This window comes from Botryllus schlosseri, chromosome 14 (assembly GCF_051294905.1).
Source record: "Botryllus schlosseri isolate E-star chromosome 14, Bs_hap1, whole genome shotgun sequence".
In the NCBI taxonomy this organism is placed as follows: Eukaryota; Metazoa; Chordata; class Ascidiacea; order Stolidobranchia; family Styelidae; genus Botryllus; species Botryllus schlosseri.
In genome coordinates, this window is record NC_137249.1 from 21,541,868 (window position 1) to 21,562,535 (window position 20,668).

Sequence of the window (20,668 nt, forward strand, 5' to 3'; positions counted from 1 at the left end):
CGTAGTGAAAAAAGGCGCAGTGCAGTCAACACGTTGGTTAAAAAGTAATAAATCATTGATAAATTTATCTAAATTATATAGCATTTGCGCATATAGATTTAGCTACTAGTAAGGCTAAATTCTGAATCTGATTAGTTTAAATTAGTTTAAAGGCTGGAAGGGCGAGTGTTTTGCACATTGCAACATCTGCAATTGTGACATTAACCTGGAGGCCATAGGAAAGACCGCTATTTCAACTCACATTCATACCCCAAGACACAAGAAGTGTGTCATAATGATTAATCTGAGCCTGTCGCTGATTAATTTTTCAACAAGTCGATCAGCAGCAACGACCACAGACTACTAGGCAGCAGCTGCAGAGGGTACCTGGGCATTCCATACTGTCAAAACCAGCGATCATTCCTTGCCAACGATTGCACATCGCCAATGTTCAAATCAATATTCCCCGATTCCAACATCGCAAATAAGTTTTGTTCGGCCAGGACCAAGACTACAAGCATTGTTACTGGATTTCTTGCTCCATACGCTCAAAACATGAAGTGAAGAAGTTTGGTTTATCACCTTATAGGGGGAGGAGTTCAAGACCAACGTTTTTTTTGGGAGGGGGGGCTGACGAAGTGCTGTTTTGGCCCTGAGTAAAGGTCAACCTAGACCTGAGCTGTTGTGAGATCCATGAAGAACCTTCTAATAACAAAGTTGCTGGACCAGATTGTTCCTGACGAAAAGTATGGAATGTGATATGCCACGGCTCGTATAAATACGAAGTATGTACAAAAACGCATTTTCATGCTAATCTAAATTTTCGACTGTCCTTATTTTTGGGTCGATGTCGATGGCAACCCTGGGTCTAACACAGTGCTCTTCAACCTTTTTCGTCGTGGTACACCCTTTAAACATTTTCTCAAAACTCGTACACTCCTGACAATACAATGAATCGATTACGCAGGAAGCTGCATTTTGATTACATATACGAAACGTCCTGCCAGCGGGGGAGTCGGCATGGCCCGTGGACGAAAAATACTCAGATAAAATTGGACACTGGGAACTTAACACAGCGGAGAGCCCCTGTGGTGTTCTGTGCCTTCACGTATTTCTTGAGATATGCCTTGCGTAAATTTTCTTATTGTAGAAGCATAACATCCCAGCCGACTTACATTATATAATTTATGTACCAAAATCGCGAGTGTAAATGTCAAGAAAAGATACTATAATTATGTGTGTATAGTCGCGCGGAAATGTTGGGCGTTTCACATATTATTGTCAAAGTATATTCATTCTCAGCTCACGTGATCACCCAGCAAACACTCGATGTCCAGTTGACTTCCGGTGGAATTGCCGGCAGGACGTCCGGTAACTTACGGCCGTCACCTCCCTGGAGTAGGTTTGTCGACAACTAGAGACGTCCTGTCTGCCCTCTGAGTACGTCCGCAATGACGTGTTGTGGACATGAAGCGACTCATCATGGACGCGTCTGACCTAGCCTGGACGTCACGTGGTTCCCTATGGACGCGTCTGACGTACTGTGGACGTGACGCCACTCCCTATGGACGCCAGTCCACGCACTGTGGACGTGACGCCACTCCCTATGGATGCCAGTCCACGTACTGTGGACGTAACACCACTCCCTGTGGACGCCCGTCCACGTACTGTGGACGTGTTATTCGCCCCTGTTCAAGTCCTCAGGATTACAATCTCAGGACTCCTTGTGAAATACTTCATGATCTCCATGGTTACCTCCTCCACTTCGATACCTGCTCCAACTACACGGAATCCAACATCATATAAGCTCACAAACTATTTATATTGGGTTACTGGAAAACGGCAATTGCAAATAACAAGTAAAAAATTAATTAAGGAACTCTTATTATTTAACAAAGTTGAGGATTAAGTGAAAATTCGATCACAAAATTACCAATATATGAAATAAATGTGTCACATGAACTTTGGAAATATCAGCTAGTTCTAACTAACTAACATGACAAACAGTCCAATTGAGGTGCATACGAGAAATTTGAAAGAAACGTGTCAGAGGCATTTTACAAAGGACAACTGCTAAGACAATCAAAAACAGACATAAGCAATCATAAGTAGAAACTACCATTGCAAGACGTAAAACGATGCATCGGCTGCACCGCATCATGTTAAGAGCGCGAGCGCGTATTCATCTTTGGCGATAAACTTTGGTTGTAACAACAGGTTTCTTCTCAGTCCTTGTTTTGCCTGAAGCACATATAACAATGTCAGCAAATTGTATGTAGATCCACTCTTCATAGCACATGAAATATGTATCAGAACTTCATTATATATTTCCACTAGCATTAATTGTAATATGTCTTGTAAATCGCTACTTCTATTTGTACTTGAGTGAAAATTTATGACGATGCTATGACTTCTGTGTCTACTTGAGTGTGGAGAGCTTCTGAACTAGCGATACGGAGTATGCAACCAGCCAATCAAATCAACTTGTGGAAACACCCAGGGCTGTAATTGTAATGAGTCCAGTCGCGATTTTCTGATGACTCAGTCATTTTCTCAAAATTCGGAAATGACTCGACTCAAGTCAATCTATGTAATGACTCGGACCAAGACGGCCAAGACCGATATTACATTGTAATTTCGAAAAATAGTAAAGTGACCACACTATTGGTATTTCGTCTAATGGTAGCGGTACTTGAAAATGCGACCAGAAACTATTAAAGGGGAGAAAAATCAGTAGCCTATATTATAAATGCGAACCGTTGATATCACTGAACAGAGTTATAAAAATTGGAATGAACAAGAATTTAACTAGAAACTGAGCAGCCAACGCAATGGCTTGAACTTGAGTCATAACACCATGACTCGGACTCGACCCTATACTCGTTGACTTGGACTTGACTCGGTGGTGAATTGAAAATGACTCGACTTGACTATATAAGTGAGATTGACTTGTGACTTGGTTACAACCCTGGAAACATCTAAAGTACATACTTGAGTACTTTTCAGAAATTATACTTTCACATAAATTAGTTTGGACAAACCTTGTAAATCACTGCTTGTGCCAGAGTGGAAATACATGGCGTTACTACTACTTCTACTCCATTGATGACACAACAAATACTTCTACTTGAGTGCTGAAAACAACTACGTTTTTGACCATCTCTGTTGCACCTAGCATGCACCTACGACTCAGGGTTGTAACCAAGTCACAAGTCAATCTCAATTTTATAGTTTTGACTCGAGTCAAGTCGAGTCATTTTCAATTCACCACCGAGTCAAGTCCGAGTCCAAGTCAGCGATCAGAGGGTCGAGTCTGAGTCATGGTGTTATGACTCGTGTCCGAGTCCAAGTCATTGTGTTGGCCGCTCAGTTTCCAGTTAAAGCCTTGTTAACCCACTTTTTATAGCTCTGGTGATATTGAATGGTTCTCATTCATAATATACTAATTTTCTTCACTTTTAGCAGTTTCTCGTCGCATTTTCGAATACAAGTACCAATAGACGAATTCCCGAAAGTGTGGCCACTTTACTATACTTCGAAATTGCAATGAAATGTTGGTCTCGGCCGTCTAAGACTCGAGTCATATGACTTGGTTCGAGTCATGCGCAATACACAGATTGACTCGAATCGAGTCGAGTCATTTCCGAATTTAGCGGAAATGACCCCAGTCAAGTCAAGTCATCAGAAAATCGTGACACGAGTCGAGTCATGAGTCGAGTCATTACAACCCTGCAATTACAACATGCAATAAGTCTCGACATTTTGACTGTGTCCACTTTTTGAAACTACTCACCCCAGTAGCCTACTTTTTCAAATTTCACTTTCTACTTATACTTGAAAGGTAGTTTGATGTCTTGTAAATCGCTATTGATACTCAAGTACTAACTACGACTACTCTGACCATCTTTGTTTGGAAGTGACCACCTACAATAACTAGGGCTGGCCACAATGATTCGAGTACTTGATTCTGAATTGAGTATTAATTCCAATGATTCGAGTCGAGTAAGTGAAAGTAAGTTTCGAGTACGAATATAGAATCAAAATTCTAATTCTCAGTAAAGTATTATATATTTTCAGTATTCGAAACTATATAATACTTTATCGAGAATTGGAATTTCGATTCCATATATCACTGTGAGGCATTGAAACGGTGATTGGTCGAATCGCAGAATACGAAACATGTAGGACATAGCTATGCACGTTCGCGTAAATGACACATGTGTTGTCACAAAGTGCAATAAGCTAGGTATGATCGAAAATTTACCAAACAATCTTCGATGTGATGTTGAACTGGAAATTTTGTCTTTGAAGTTGCATACAACTTGTCATCATTCATAATGTTGTGACGTCATAATGAGATATTCGAATCGAAGCTTAATACTCGATTCAGCATCGAATCACCCGGGTACTCGATTTTGCCAAGCCCTAATAACAACGCGCTAAAAGTATGTAATACCTCCAATAAATATAGTTTTTGAAACTTCTTACGTATATACTCGCGTAGGCCTACTTTTCAGAACTTTCCTGTTTCTTTGAAGTGATTTTTACAAGCCTTGTGACTCGCTAATTATACTGGAGTAGAAGCTAACAGCGTTGCTACTACTTCTACTCGATGCAAACAATGATTACTTTGATCACCACATGAACTATTGAGTATGCAACGGTCTGTGGATATACGGGCATGCGACACATGAGCATGCGAGTCAAATTACGGGTTAGGGTTCAATTTAAGCTTGGGTTAGGGTAGGGCTTGGGGTCGGGATATATAGCGGTTAATTTCAGTGTTATGTTTCAGGTTAGGGTTAGTTTTGGGGTTATGAAGTCACATACTGAAGTGATGCATGCTAAAGTGTTCCATGCTCAATTGACACACCCTGTATCTTGTTACATCTACGTGTGTATAAATTCATGCCGTTACTTCAACTTCAGTACAAAAGATGATTACTTTGACTACCTCTGGTTTCCAAATAGTGTATTCAACGTTTTATACCTTCAATTGCTTTCCGACTTTTTCCCGAGCATGATGCAGCACCGATTTTGTAGTGTAAAAGCAACGCTTGTTCTAGGTGGCAGTAGTTCTTCCAAACGATGTCGGCCCCAGTCTACAAGGCATTCTTCGTACAACCTGCTTGACGTTGTTGCCATTAATTGAAGACATTGTGGATCTAGAAGATTTAAATAATTAGAATAGGTGTAGTGAAGGCATTTGTCAAGAACTCAAGCCAGGTATTTATAACATCCTGTTAAAAAGCAAAAACAATGATGTACAAGCTTGGCTATTCGCACATTCTACTCACTAATCAGTAGGGCTGGGCACATGAGTACTCGAATCTAAATCGAGTAATAATTCGATTACCAGTGAACTCGGGCCATGGTGAATTCGGCCCATTGAACTCAGCCTACGGTAAACTCGGCCTTCGGAGGTGAACTTGGCCTAAACCTAAGCCCCTCCAACCCTAATATTGGGTTACACCGAATTCACCATGTGCGATCTAATCCTTTACGTTCTGCACTCTTCGTCAACATTATGCAGCTCCGTACGTCTAATATAACATTTTATACATCCGACATACGATACCGCCCCCAGTGGGAATAACATTCACACGACATATCCACCACCCCACCACCAATTCGCCATTGCCTTCAATTAATAATACAATTCACGATATTTATAATAATTTGTATTGACAAAGTCACCATGGGCCAGTTCACCGAAGGCCACGTTCAATGGGCCGAATTCGTCATGGGCCGAGTTCACTGGTCGCAATTAATTCTATTGATTCGAGCCAAGTAGGTGACTTTTTCAAGTAGGCCTTCTGAAATTATACGCTCGTTGCCACCAAGAGTACAGTTATCAATAAAATTATATTTTTGATACCATTGCCATTTTTGATACCATTGCCAATGTGGAAGTAGCATACAAAATGCGTAGTACAAAGCTATTCACTTTAGTGAAAATGACATATCTGTGAAGTCATGATTAACCCACAGCATAGTCACAAAGTGCAATGAAATAGGTATCGGTCGAAAATACACCAAATTATCTGTAATTTAGTGTGATGTAAAACTTGTATGTTCTTAGTGGAAACATAAAAGATACGTTTTCAACTTTCCATACTCATACTGTTATGAGTATAACATCATAATGAGTGATTATCGAATACTTGACACAGGCCAGATTCAGAATCAATCACTCTTCACTCAGGTGCTCGACTTTGCCAAGCCCTACTAATCGGAACAGAAGTGATGCAGCCAACCTGACATATCTATAGAAATCATGCATACCAGATTAGCGTCACTGTGAATTATGGCACACTTGGATTCAACGAAACATCGAGTCGTAGAGTTACAATATCAAAATATCATGCAGCAATTTTGAGCACCACTGGCGAAATCCTGAACGGGAACCACCATCACAGAGTCTATTTGCACATCATTTATGACACTTTTTTCAGGCTAATAAATCGCTGATTAATGAACATGAACAATCATAAATCATCACTCCAACTTACATGATTCAACTTCTTAATCCATGGACAATGCACAAATGCGATGCGTTGCTCCGAAGTTGAAAAGTACTATATATCATTGCCTGTTCCATATTTAGACTCCTGCTAAAAATGAAGCGATGTTGTATACGCAGACCCAGGTAAGCCCCTGCCTCATCGGCATGAAGAATCCATTGATAATAAGGGTCAATAGTGTGCTTTCTTATCCACGACAACATGACTATCAGCAATCAGTCTTCCCTAGGGCCCATCTACTTTGTGAATGTCGCTGTAATGTAGGCAATGATATTGCCGTGCAATATCTTTTGTGAATGTCGGCACAATGTCGCCGTGCAATATACTTATTGGAAGGTAATGGGCGAAATATCTAAAGATCAATGTCAACTCGAGGTCCGAGAAGAAGCGAAAATTCAAACGGAATAATGATCTACTTTCACCAATTTTAAACTATCATAATATATGACGAGGAACGTGCAAGATTTCCAATGAGCGAAATGTGACTATAATTTTTGTGACTAATATTTCTTACCGAGGATTTCAAGATATTGTGTAGTTAAGGTATATGTAAGTTATAAGTTATCGTTACATTGCAAGTTATAAGTAAGCATTTTAAGTATGTTGCACGGCGACATTGCCGACATTGCGACAACCCGTCTTCCCCATGAACATGGTAAATCCATGTCGTTTATAATTGTTCAGCGTTGGGGTATCATTAAATTAGGCTGAGGTTAAAGTTGAGTTAACTATATTGATTGTTCCTAGAGTACCCTAACATTAACTAATAATAAAGCCATACATTTTGATAGGTTCACCGAAAGCCTCAATTAGTATCAATGGTGTTGTTTGTGGACACAACACAAAATTACAACAAATACGATAGATAATAAATATGCCAGTCATGCAACTATCGTTTTCAGCCACAAATTCATTAATCTCACATTCCGTAAAGGAACATCCTATAATACACTTTAAAATTATGTAGCTATATAAACCTAGGCTATAATACATTCATCGATGCTGCATCTGGTTTCCTGCATGGATCTTGCAGTCTTTGGAAATCATTATCAAACTTTTCATAGTATATACCGTACACATCAAACAGTAAGTTGAATATTACAACAACATGAAACCCACTGTGCAGCAAATCGAACTTCAATGAATGCATATAATCAAATATCATCATGATCATGCTCATCGGCTCATCGCTATACTATAGCCTACTAGCCTAGTATTACAAGTACTGCATAAGTTTACGATTAGCAGCGGGTCGGTTAGTTTCGTTCGTACATAATAAACCGCGGCACAGACGTGCCACTAGAATCATAGTGAAATTCATGACGGTTATCGCAGTTAATGATGACCGAGGCTGTTGCTGTTCAATAAATATAGAACTCAAATACCAAGCTTCCATGCTCTCTGTCTTTCCAGTACTCATGACAGCGACAGTATCAATAATAATCAATAGCACGCATAATCAATCCACGCCGTTAAGTATCCTATTCCAAACTAAACCATCCCTGTGATAAATCCTTCACTCCGCAATTACTACAAAACCTGTTCTTTCAAATTCAAATATGAGAATCACGCGCGCATGGCGCATGCTCGCCAGACAGAAGAACGCGGTCTCTTGGTTTTATGGTTGAATGAATTTCAAGCAACAGGCGTGCTCGGCTCGACACTCGAGACTCGACAAGTATCGGAAGGCCGTAATATATGCATTATCGCTGGCCTAGCTCTTGCGCAGTGCGGCCTTAATTATCGATAATAGCCGGGCAGACTGAGTAGTTCCGTGATTGGAATAGTCGTCACCATACCATTATTACGGTTGTCAAGTCTTCATGTCGGAAGATTTCACATGCATTGGGTATACGGTATATTTGAAACATATTTTGCCTTGATGTGGACATTTCGATCCAGTAATGTCACAATAAAATAGCCGCATGTCTTTATATCGTACACTATATCTCTAACAGTGCGACCGCGATCATCGATGGCCGGGCTTCTGAAGTTCCGCGCGATAGAAAGTCATCGCCATATCATCAATCAACATTCTCGTATTCACTCCGATAGATTACAAATAGTAAAATATATCATGACATTCATGGGTGTATTCAGAAAACTATTTTGCATTGATTGCACAATGCACACTTGAATTCATAGAAACGATTTCCAAGTAGGGACATCCTGACGAACTCCTGTGTAGGTGGCATCCAGGCACCACACCATTATGACATCCTTTGGAATAGTCATTGGTGACTGGCACAGGAGCTTTCTAAAATTCACTTCCTCTGGTAGTCGCCTGGAGTTACATAAATTGACGTCAAATGTTGGGCATACTGAGCAAGTCCTCCGTAACTGAGTGTGGGAGGTGGGACGAGTGGGAACAATTGTGGACGTACCAGTAACTCCACGGGATATCGGGTGTTTGCTGGGCAGATTAACCCGTATAGAGCTGATGGAGGAGGTCTTCGAAAATATTGGGCACAATATTAATGATGATGCATCTTCCGGTTTTTATTAATCACTTAGTTGCATGTTGTTGTTTCTTGGCCTCCCACCAGGATTGTTTGAATTGTTATTGTATATATTTCTATTACACATCAATGACAGTGGCGATAATCATATGTCTAGAATATGTGCGCCACGACAGTGCATTTCTTAAAGTTTATAGTGTCTTTGCTTTGGGTAATGAGGACGACTTTCGCTTGCACGCGCACTCCCACTCTTGATTCTCTCTCTCTCTAACGTGCGTCCACTTTCAGGACTCTGCTGCTGACTTTGGAGCTCGGTTCACTCTTCTTCTAGCCAGGCTTTTCAAGACGCCACGACGGCGACGAGGAGCCTAGATAAACCTCCAACACGTAGAAACATGGCTGAGCCGAGTCTAGAACCCACAACAATTGGTTGTATATCGACGGCCGCCAACACACGCTAATATAAATATGTGTAGAAGGTCGCAAAATTATGGGTTTAGGCCTGAATGAGGCCGTACGTCCGCAGGTTAAGAACCTCCCTGGCCAGGCTGAAATAAAATAAGGATGAACATTTGAGCAAAGCTGCAACGTATAGTAAATCCCAAATACGAATCAGGGCTAGAGGTTACTGGAACACCCTGTAACGCAGTGGTTCGCAAACTCGACCCCCTGGCTGCGCAAGCATCTATTCTGCGCTGTATTCATAAGCTTGCCGCAGAAAGCAACAATTCAAAATGTCTGAGCTGTACCGGTGGTTTCAATGCAGGCATGTTTTGCATATGAACAGACCGCGAGTATGTGCATAACGGCGTTGCCACATTTGGTATACATTCTCAGGTATAAATTTCCCGACAACTTCCGTGACATTGAGCTAAATTCTGGCATTGGCCATTCTCGGTAATGTCTATTCTCGCTAATGTCCGTTCTCGGTATTATCACTCTCGGTAATAGTATGCAACCCTCGAAAAGGAAGTAATAAGTAGGGCTGGGCAAAATCGATTACCTGAGTGATTCGATTCTGAATCACGTAAAATGCTTCGAGTCGAGTCGTGTAATCGAGTATCACTCACCATGACGTCACAACTAGATGTGATATGTCAAAGTTCAGATGTGCTCCTTTTATGCGACCACAAAGACTATTATTCCTGTTATCCATCACTGGAAAGATACTTTGGTATTTTTCGACCATGCCAATTTCATTGCACTTGATGACAATGTTGTGGGATGACTTCGGATATGAGTTATTTCCAGTAACGTTCGTAGCTTTGTACTATATGTTTCGTATGCTATAATACGGTCAGTCGTTTCAAGGCTTCGACAGTGAAAATTAGTATCCAAACTATAATTCTCGTAGATAACTTACCTTGCAGTGGCGAGGAGAGTATAATTTCAGTACTCGAAAAAAATCGTATTTTACTACTCGACTCAAATCATTAATATTAACACTCGATTCAGATTCGAGTACTTGAATCATTGTGCCCAGCCCTAGTAATAAGTCCATTACCAAAGGTTAGCTGATGAGAAACATTTCCTTATGACATCACATTGTACGATATTACACATCCAGTCAATCTGTTTTGAAGCATAAACTGGCGTATTTATTGTGATAGCTATAGTCATCGTATCATCGGTTCATCATAATGTGGATCTGGTACACTCCTGTACACCCAATCCGAGTGGTACACACTTCAAAAATTATGGTACACCCTGGGGTTTACGAAACACCCGGTTGAAGAGCACTGTCATATTGCTCCATAACCTGGTCGTCAACCTGTACTGACGCATAAACCTGCTTTTGTGATAGTTAGCCATCGGCTCATTGAGATTCGGATCTGGTACACCCCATCGAAGTGATACACCCTTTGAAAATTCTGGTACACCCTAGGGCAGTGGTTCCCAACCGGTGTGCCGCGGCACACTAGTGTGCCAATTGGACTGCTCAGGTGTGCCGCGAGCAACTGTGGTAAACTATGTCGAAGTACAACAAAATCTAAATTTTGAGTTTGTCATTGTTGGTTTTTCTTTTGAATTTACCCGATCAAGACACGCAATGTACAATCCGATGCAGTTAACAGATATAAGGATGTCGAGGCGACCGTAGTTACTGCATCTCAATCTGACACCACCATTAGGTCATGGATTGGGTCATTTTCTGGGCTCTCTATTGTAAAGACGCTCTGAGCACAGCAACGTATAGGGGCGGAGAATCTAATGAATCTGCCGCGCTTCGTAACTTGCTACTGCACTGCCATGGATCAAACTGGGGTCTCCGCCGTCAATGGGTGTGAGACGCTAGTTTGCCCTACACATATAGTAGCATCAGTGGCGAGATAGCGCAGTGGTATAATCCACGGCTAGAACACCAATGGGTGCGGGTTCGAGTCCGACCGAGGTCGACTTCCGAATTTCGATACCTAAGTGTTGGAGGTTTACCTAGGCTCCTCCTCGCCACCTCATCCGTGTCAGCGGTGTCTTACAAAAAGCCTAGAGGTGGGCCGTGCTATAAGTCGGCAGTTACGGAAAATAAGAAAGAATATCGGCCTGGTGTACATGACCATAGTAGTCGACAAACACCATGAATACCCCAAAAACAAACAAACAAACATATAGTAGCATTCAGCAGGACGGTGATAACTAAACTCGGATAATTGGACCGCGATATGGAGGTGTGGCCGAAGTGTTCACCTTTTACTTGTCACCCCCAGGTGAACCGGAGGCAGAACACGGACATAACGCAGGTTGATGACCTTTTTATGTTTCTATTTGTAGTCATATTCTTGCCTTGTATTCGTCATCGATGATCATTTTCCACCATACCGATATTAATTATTTTGATTCTTGAGATGCCAACTTATATCACGGCCCACTTTTTGTAAGACTGCTTTCGCAGATCGAAGGACGAGTAGGAGCCTGCATAAACCTCCAACACCTAGGAAGGCATTCCCACCATTGAGAAATAAACTAATTTGGAAGTGATGTTCACGTTTACAAATTAGAATTGTCAGCATGGCCGTTCACATTGCGATTGTTAGGTAGCGTGCCAGCACTGCAGGTAAAATATAGGCTCAGGGCGCCACGTTATGTTGCAGGTGACAAATTCGAGAATGGAGGAGTAAAGATAATCAAATTATATCAGTTACAAATTTCCCGTCGCTGAGGTTTATTATCCCGGTTTGTTGGAACCACAATTGAACTGCGGGTGGCTTCCAGTAACACTATTGAGGTATACTATCCTCACAGTCGCTATTACACGATCTGCTGGGAAATGCGTTTGGCATCCATGTATAATACACCTCTACGCCCCTGCATATGTTAGTGGCGATCGTGATTGGACTCTTCGATGCGACGGTTTATTACATCGACAATGCGGTAGTCGGCAGACTTTATTGTCAAGCCAATATTATGAAATTAAGCTCAGCCTGAAGTTTAAACGAGATCTCAGCAGGCCAGTTATGTGGTAACAAAGGTAATAGCTGTTAATTCAAAACTTCACACGGAAGCGGAGATAGTTCTTCTTCCGGCCTGAAATGATTGAAAACGATTCTTATGTCAAATGATACCATTCGTAGACTATTGGTGAGATGCCCGTAGAGATAAAAGATAACTCAAGCGGAGAAAAGCCTACTTGAGTGCTCCGAAAAGGTAGAAGTACTTCGTCAGTGACCATCTCTGTGAGACTATATGGTTGCTGCTATACGCATTCTGGCAGTTTGCCTGTGCCGTAAGCCAAAAGAGTTCAATACCAATGTGCTAGTGTGCCGCGAACTCTTCGTCATTTTCAAAGTGTGCCGCGAAGTCAAAAAGGTTGGGAACCACTGCCCTAGGGTGTACGAAAACCCCGGTTCAAGAGCACTGTGCTCAAGAAACCAACAAAAACTAAACCAATTTGAGAAAATCAGTGAATTAGTCCGCCAGCAAGGTCGATCGCAGCACTCCACCACAGTCAGCATATGCAATCCCGTACCTCTGCTCAAGCATATCCCGCGACAGACTGATTTCGCCGTGAACCTATCTTAGAGCGTTAATGGGCGTGGCAGTTTCCAATTATTGAATCATTGGTCTGACATATCATGCAGAATTTTAATGGAGTTGCGCCATCATCATTAAAACATCCAATCGGTTCAAGTGATATATAGCCTGCATGTTATTTGCCCAATTGCTGAGGCGATGACGATGTCGAGGGCTCCATTCCTACCATATTGTATGCGTCGACTATTTCGTGTGCAAGCAGGACCGTAGCTGCCGCACCCCAAAGCCCCCAATTGGGGGGGGGGGGTAACTCGAAGGGGGCCCAAAATTATTTCGTGGATTAGCATAAATTATAGAGTATTTTTCGAAAATTTATGCAATCTCAAGGTGCCAAATATCATGAATTTTTGGTACTCTTCCCCCAGGATATGAACACGAAAGATTTTTAGAAATGGACATATCGGCGTTGGCCAATTCCGCGACACGACGAACCAAGGCATGAACAGTAGTGGCCAAAGTAGTCAAGAAAGCTACTCAAGTAGAAGTAGAAGTAGTGATGTAAAAATCTACTCAAGTACGAGTAGAAGTACTTCTTCCATAAGCCACCTAAAACTACTTGAAGTAGAAGTAGAATTGACTGACTTTAAATCTACTCAAGTAAGTAAGTAGTTTTGAAAACAGTCTTAATTCGTTCGCATGAACTGTCAAAAGCTGCACATTGAGCTAGGCGGAAGGGGCAGAGAGCTTGATTCGTATTGATGCATCCCAGGAGGTATTGATTTTCGACTGAATAAGCATATTATTTCGCATCATGGGATGCAAATTATAGTATTGATATGAAAATGCAATACTAACCCTTTGTTTACTAGAAGACCCTGCTTTACAGAATATAATGGCATGGCACCCTACCCCATATTTTAAGGCTCCAAGTTTAGGCGAATAGCAATACCGAGAAGTTGTATCGGATACGGTTTCAACACTTTGCGCGATTGGTATACGTTAATAACAAATACTTTGGATCGTAAGAGTTATATTCGGTGTAGCTTTATTTTCGGAAAATAGAGGCATTACTCTTTACTACGCTTGCTTTTATGCTTCAACATGTATGTTCTGCAGACAAAAGAACTGAAAGTAATTAGAACTCAAAATGATACTCGGAACTGAAAGTGAATTTCAAATACCACTTCTAAAAAGCGGAAAATATATTTCATGTCTTTTGTCCATAAAGCTTCAAAGGTGATCTGCTAAAACAAGTGTAACGTTCAAAAAGGCCTGATTTTCTAGATTAGCAGGACACGTCATGGGCTACTAGATTAGGAAATGATAGGCAATTGCTAGATTGCGAAACGGTAGTTTCAAACGTTATGGTGGGCCATATTTACTGTGATGAAATATTTGATATGGGCGTCAATGCGGTGTGAGCGGAACCAAGCTATCCGGTACCTAAATTATATTCAATGATGATACTTTCGTGAAAACATATTTGTCACCCCAAAACTACAGTGCGCGAAGCGCAACAAAATTTCTGGGCTTTACTTGACTTTACGATAAGCGCCCAGCACGCAGGCGAACCGCGTTCGATTCCCGCCGGAGGTTTATCTGGGCTCCTCTTCCCCTGCCGTTGCCGTTCTTACGGCGACAAAAAAGCCCAGAAAAAGACCCGACGAAAGAAAGCACTCACAATGAATGGAAAAGAACTAGTAGGAAGGGCCGCGGCTTCAAAGAGATCAACATCGAAAAAGAACTGTGACATCGGGCACTCTAGGCCGAGGTGGATGTTAGAGTAAAAGATCGCTACTGATGCGTGTCGTTCTACATCCTCCTATCTGTTCATGACATCGCATTGTGTCTTATCGCATTGTACACTGTGTGTGACTTGTTCAGATAAAAATATAACCCAACCATGTTATGTTATGTTATGTTACTCCGTGAAAACAGCCCCGAAATTCGTTAGGCTATATTTCTTATTGGGGGATTAAACTACTTCTACTTGACAAACTGAAAATAGCGAAAAGTAAGTTAGTAGATAACAAAATTTTAAGAAGTAAAAGTAGAAGTAGAGAAAATCAGATCTACTTGAGTAAGTACCAGAAGTAGAGGAAAACTACTTGAGTACTTCCAAAAAGTAGAAGTACTTCGTTACTGACCACCTCTGGGCATGAAACGATTGAAGACATATTACATGTGACTCCAAGAAGAGTGCCAGAACGATCGGCAGCGTAAAAACCTTGGCCGAAAAGGACTGCGCTTACGCTGACCGAAAACTTTGTTATAGATACAAAATACATATAGCTTTAATTGTCCATAACCTAGGCGCCTAAATGACTGGCGCCGAATGTTCCTGTCTTGGTAACCTGAAACTCAGAAGACGAATTCCATCCCGCGGAGAAAAAATGAACGTCAGTGAAGAAAAACCAAATTTGAAATCGTGTGCGTCTTTTAGTTTAGTACGTTTGCCCGATTCTTTATTTTTTGATATATCACATAGGAGGTCACGAAATAACATCATGTAACGAGGTCATACCAACGGGTCCGCCCGCCGAAGATGTTAAATTATCATTTACGGGCCTTACAGTTTCCAAGGCACCTCACTCAGGTCCACCGGCAAATCTGATAAAGTGAGCAGAGAGGACAAGAGATTGATAGCAATATATATGCAATTCCCGATCTTACTGACCGATTTTATCAATAATTATCGAAAATTTTGGCGCTTCGCTCTGGCTCACTGAACAGTACGGCTGATTTCGTGGCAAAAGCGATCAACAAGATGAATGGGGGTGGGGTTGGAGGGTTGGTCGCTTACCGGCGTCGGTTTATCACCCTATGGGAGCCCATGACCCAAGCTTTTTTGGGACCTGACGACGGGTATTCGCCCGAAGATGTTTAATTGATATTGTAGGGTCATACCTTTTTAGATACATCTCACTCAGCTCTACCATTAAACCTGAATACGTCAGCAGAGAGGAGATAAAGATTGATAGCAATATATATGCAATGCCCGATGATACTGACCGATTCAATCATGCATTCTTGATTTTTTTCGCGCTTCGCGCGTCTTGGCGAGAATGGGAGGCACAATAAACGGACACCCAATATTGATGAAAAGTATCCCGGAGAGCGGGCAGACAGGGACAGAAGTACGGTTTATCACCATTTGGGGGCCCAAGACCAACGTTTGTGTGTGTGTGTGTGGGGCGGGGTGATGAAGTGCTGTTACGGCCCTGTGTGCAAGTCGTCTGGGGGTTCATCCTATATGATTTTCGAAAATATCAAGACATATATAATTATATACAGGGTTGCCATCGACATGGACCCAAAAATGAGGACAGTCGAAAAATTAAATTTCCATTAAATGCGATTTTGTACATACTTTTTGTTTATTCGAGCCGTGGCAAATCACATTACATTAGATTCGCAAGAAACAACCTGCTCTTGCAACTCCTTGGTTTTGGAAAGTGCTTCATGGATCTCACGACAGCTCAGGTCTAGGTTTACCTTTACTCAGGGCCGAAACAGCACTTCGGCAGCCCCTACCCCTAAAAACACGTTGATCTGGGGCCCCCATGGAGTGTTAAACCAAACTTCTTCACCTCGTTCTGATTAGAGGCGTCAACAAAGATGGAAAATGTTGTACATCAAGTTTAGACCAAATCATTGATGAGCGTATGGGCCTATGCAGCAAGAACTGTGACATTGCTTGTAGTCTTGGTCCTAGCCGAAGCAAACTTCTTTGCAATGTTTGATTCGGGGAATATTGCTTTTAACAAGTGCGATGTGCAATCGTTGCTGATGTATCATTGCTGGTGTTTGACAGTATGAAATGCCCAGGTACCCTCGGCAGCAGCTGCCCAGTAGTTTGTGGTTGTTGGTGTTGATCGACTTGTGAAAAAGTACTCTTCGACTGGCTCGAATCAATCATTAAGATACACTTCGTGTGTTTTTAGGTATCAATGTGAGTTTAAATAGCGGTGTTTCCTATGACCTCCAGGTTGATGTCACAATTGCAGATATTGCAATGTACGAAACACCACCTTTGAATTCTCTCTCCTAATCGTCACGAAAAACGGTTTTACGCCTGCTCATTTTAACTTATCAGATTTAGCCTTATCAGTAGCTGAAACTATATGTGCAATATAGTTACGATAGATTTAGAAATGAATATTAGCTTCACTACTTTTTAGCCCAAGTGTCGACAGCACTGCGCCACTTTTCAGTACGCAATAAATGCTGCCTTACACCACAGCTTATTCTGCTGACTAGACGGCGGACAGCAGGTGCTGCTGTTTACTACTAAAATGACATCCGCTGCGATATATTGTCACAGCCGAAGCCATTATACCACTCACTGCCCTAGCAAGCTATCTCACCACTTAGAAGTCAAATCCTGTGGTGTGCACGCCACGGGAGTTCTTTTCTTTTCATTTATGATGTCATAGAATCCTGGACAAAAAAGCATAATTTTAGAATATTATGCAACACAGATATCAGAGGAAAACGATCGAAGTTCTGTATAGTTGTTGAAAATAAGACAAAATAAGGACGCATGTCGAAAAGAAGGACATTTCTTAGAAATACGGACATTTGAGTTTTCTAAGACGTGACCCTTTGAAATAAGGACAAATCTTAGAAATAAGGACGGTATGGCAACCATGATTATATAACTTTTGAAAAAATACATAATTTTATTTTTTTCTAACTGGCATTCGTTCAAAGTAATGTTCAAAACATGTTACAAACTAAGTGTTTTAAACAACCGTTTGTTTTAAATGCAACTGAATTTGTGACAGAATTTCAATATGAAGATGTTTGCACTTCCTGTGACACAGAGTTAAGTTCGCGTTTTAAAAGATCCGGTGTGATGGCATGCTTGCGATAATATGTATTGCAGCTTCAAAGTGCTATCACATTGGTACAGTTTGTTTCTCAAGAACCTATTTGTTGGAATCCGCTCATTTATCACACTTTGAATTTGTCAAGGCAAACAAACAGCTTGCATGGTGTATAATTCACATAACATGCAATTAAACCCATATGTTTCCTATTGTCATTGACGGATACAACATTGTAAAAGCATGTGATTGATAACAGCTCATTTAATTGGAATAGATATATCAGATATATCGTATAGCCCCGAACCCATAGCCACGAACTTTTGTTCGGAAAAATTTCACCTCGAAGATAATACGTCTGTGTATTTACAGTATTGGCAGATAAGCTTGCTAAATAGTTCTAAACGATCAATACCATGGCAGAAGGGGGTCAAGATCGAAATTCTTGTGGCGATGATGTCATGTCTGCATCATCATCACCGGGAACCAGCGGTAAGTAGTGCATGTACTACTCCTCTACTGTAATACTAATAGTGCTCATCCTACTTCAGGATTTCGTAACCTTTTTTGGCCATGGCCAATTCTCTGGTTTGAAAATGTTCTGTGGCCCACCTATTAGCATAAAGTCATAGTGTTGATCAATGCGTGATAGTCGCCGTCGTCAATGTGTCTGTTTCTCAGAATTATGTACATTTTTTATTACTACTCACATTGAAACGCAAATACATGAAATCCCGCGAAGCGCGAAGAAAATCTCATTTGAAAACAAAAACATCATTATAAAGGTACCTACGAAATAATTTTTTGCTTCTTACCAGAACTCATGGGGATTTCGCGGTGCGTGAGTTACGGATTTGGTAGCCCGTATAACTCTTGTCTATATTATACGGTGGCCGTCGTGAAACGATGATATATTCTTCTTCCAGTGTGGTGGGGAATTGCGAAATAATGACTGGTGCCCTTTTCGAGTAAGGCCGTATGAGAATAAGATGAGGGAACATAAAATTCAGTTATGAAAAATAATGTTTCTCGTCGTTGCAACCAAATATCAATAAATACGTCACTATCTGAAACTGGACAGAGTGGTGATTATAATCCTGGTGCGAGGTAGATTCGTCTGCAGTGTATTGATAACCTGATATAAGGCATGGCGGGTGTTCTTACTATCACAATCTATTTACCACGGATGGATAATTCGTTACGCAATTCCGAGTAAACTTAATACCTGTGACGTAATAATTAGCAACGGCGTTTGGAAACGCGACTTTTCTGCTATGAATAACCTGGTATATTAACAACGCATTCTTCATTCTGCACGAATGCTCAGCTCATGTCTCGGCAAATAAAAAGTAATTGTTCTATCACGAAGAAATCGATTAGAACTGTGAAAGACTCGATCACAATTATGATTACTTCAGATTTTTTTGTTGTATCTGATTGCGATGATTCGAAAATGCTGCAATCGTCGTAATCGATTACGATTACTGTTCACCATTACCCCATGTCTGTATTGGGTTATCAATACATTGGAAACGCAATACCTAGCAGCCGGATAATAATCACTACACTGCCTAGTTTCAAATAGCAACAGATGTTTTGATGTTTGTTTGCTCAGATCAGGGGTCGCTAACTAAAATTGGGTGGGGGCTACCTTTCAAAATTCGTAGAGGCCGCGCGCCCATGACTTCAATATCGTTATAAAAATAGGCAACGCAATGTCATAACCATGTATTGACAACTCTAGGTCAGTATAAATGCAACAAAAAACTATCATGATGATCAATTTCAATCTATTTTAAACTTTAGGGGTGGCCAACCTTTTCAGCCAAAGGGCCACATTTGACTGACGAACTATTGCGCGGGCCACTAGCCGCGCGAAGCGCGAAAATTTGTCGAAGTATATAGGTCAATAATATTGTCACTTGGCTATATTGCGGGCATGCTGTATATCGCTGGTCTCGGTTTGCAAGGAATTCGGCGCTTCGACCAACATTCGTCAATCATTTCGTGCATAGGTTTCATAGCCGACGGTCTTTCTGCGGGCGCAAACGCAAGATTGCATTTGTTGAACGACACTTTGTCTCGTAATCGTGAATATAGCTAGACTCAATCTCATACATTAGGCGTTGTTTCATTTTCACAAAGGGGTAACAATATCAAATGCATGAAATCGAGTGACAACATATTGAATGAAGCGTGTAGAAAATTTTTACTCTTGATAAAGCCATCGCAAATTATTCGGCTTCATTGTACTGTACGAAGATCTACCAAAATGTGACTGGCTATGGATCTGCCAATCCGTCGGAACTGGTATCTTAGTCATCACATCTCATGTGTTGCGGCCAGACTAATCAAATTTTTGGTTGGCCTTGCAAGTTCACAATCTGTGCAATTCATTTTGGATAATATTACTAATTTCGGAAATTACCTCGCGGGCCACTCAAAACCTTCTCGCGGGCCACGGGTTGGCCGGCCCTGTATTAGGCGCATACGATACCTGACATTACACTCCTCAGCAACATAAAACAACCTTTTTGTCAGCTGTAATCAATTAAATACACAAAGAGACGCTTAGGAGTACAGAACTTTATGACACATTTGAATAAAATATTCATTTTATTCCCGAAGCTTTTTGGCTGACCCTCGTCAGGGGAATATCGTCAGCAATAATGCGAGAATTCGAATAACTATGTTCAGCAACAATATATATCGCTAATTATGACGTCACAGAGAAAATATACCTAGTTGGGAAAACGAGAGAACTGCAGCGTTGGCATGGAGATAGCGAAGCAAAACAAGTTAATGCGCGATTTTCAAATGATACACAAATTCTTTCTGTTGGCATAGACTAGGTTTGCTCATAGTGATGATGGTGGACTCAAGAACAGACAAATGAAATAAATTGCGA

General features: G+C 41.2%; 1 long non-coding RNA gene across 1 annotated transcript; it reads right to left on the minus strand.

The window, feature by feature from the left end:
• Window positions 1-1,782: 1,782 nt before the first annotated feature.
• On the minus strand, window positions 1,783-6,878 carry LOC145456333 (uncharacterized). Its single transcript, XR_013920576.1, has 3 exons — window positions 6,492-6,878; window positions 4,970-5,144; window positions 1,783-2,220 (listed from the first exon to the last, which is right to left on the minus strand). It is a non-coding gene; the product is annotated as an uncharacterized LOC145456333 (long non-coding RNA).
• Window positions 6,879-20,668: the final 13,790 nt, after the last annotated feature.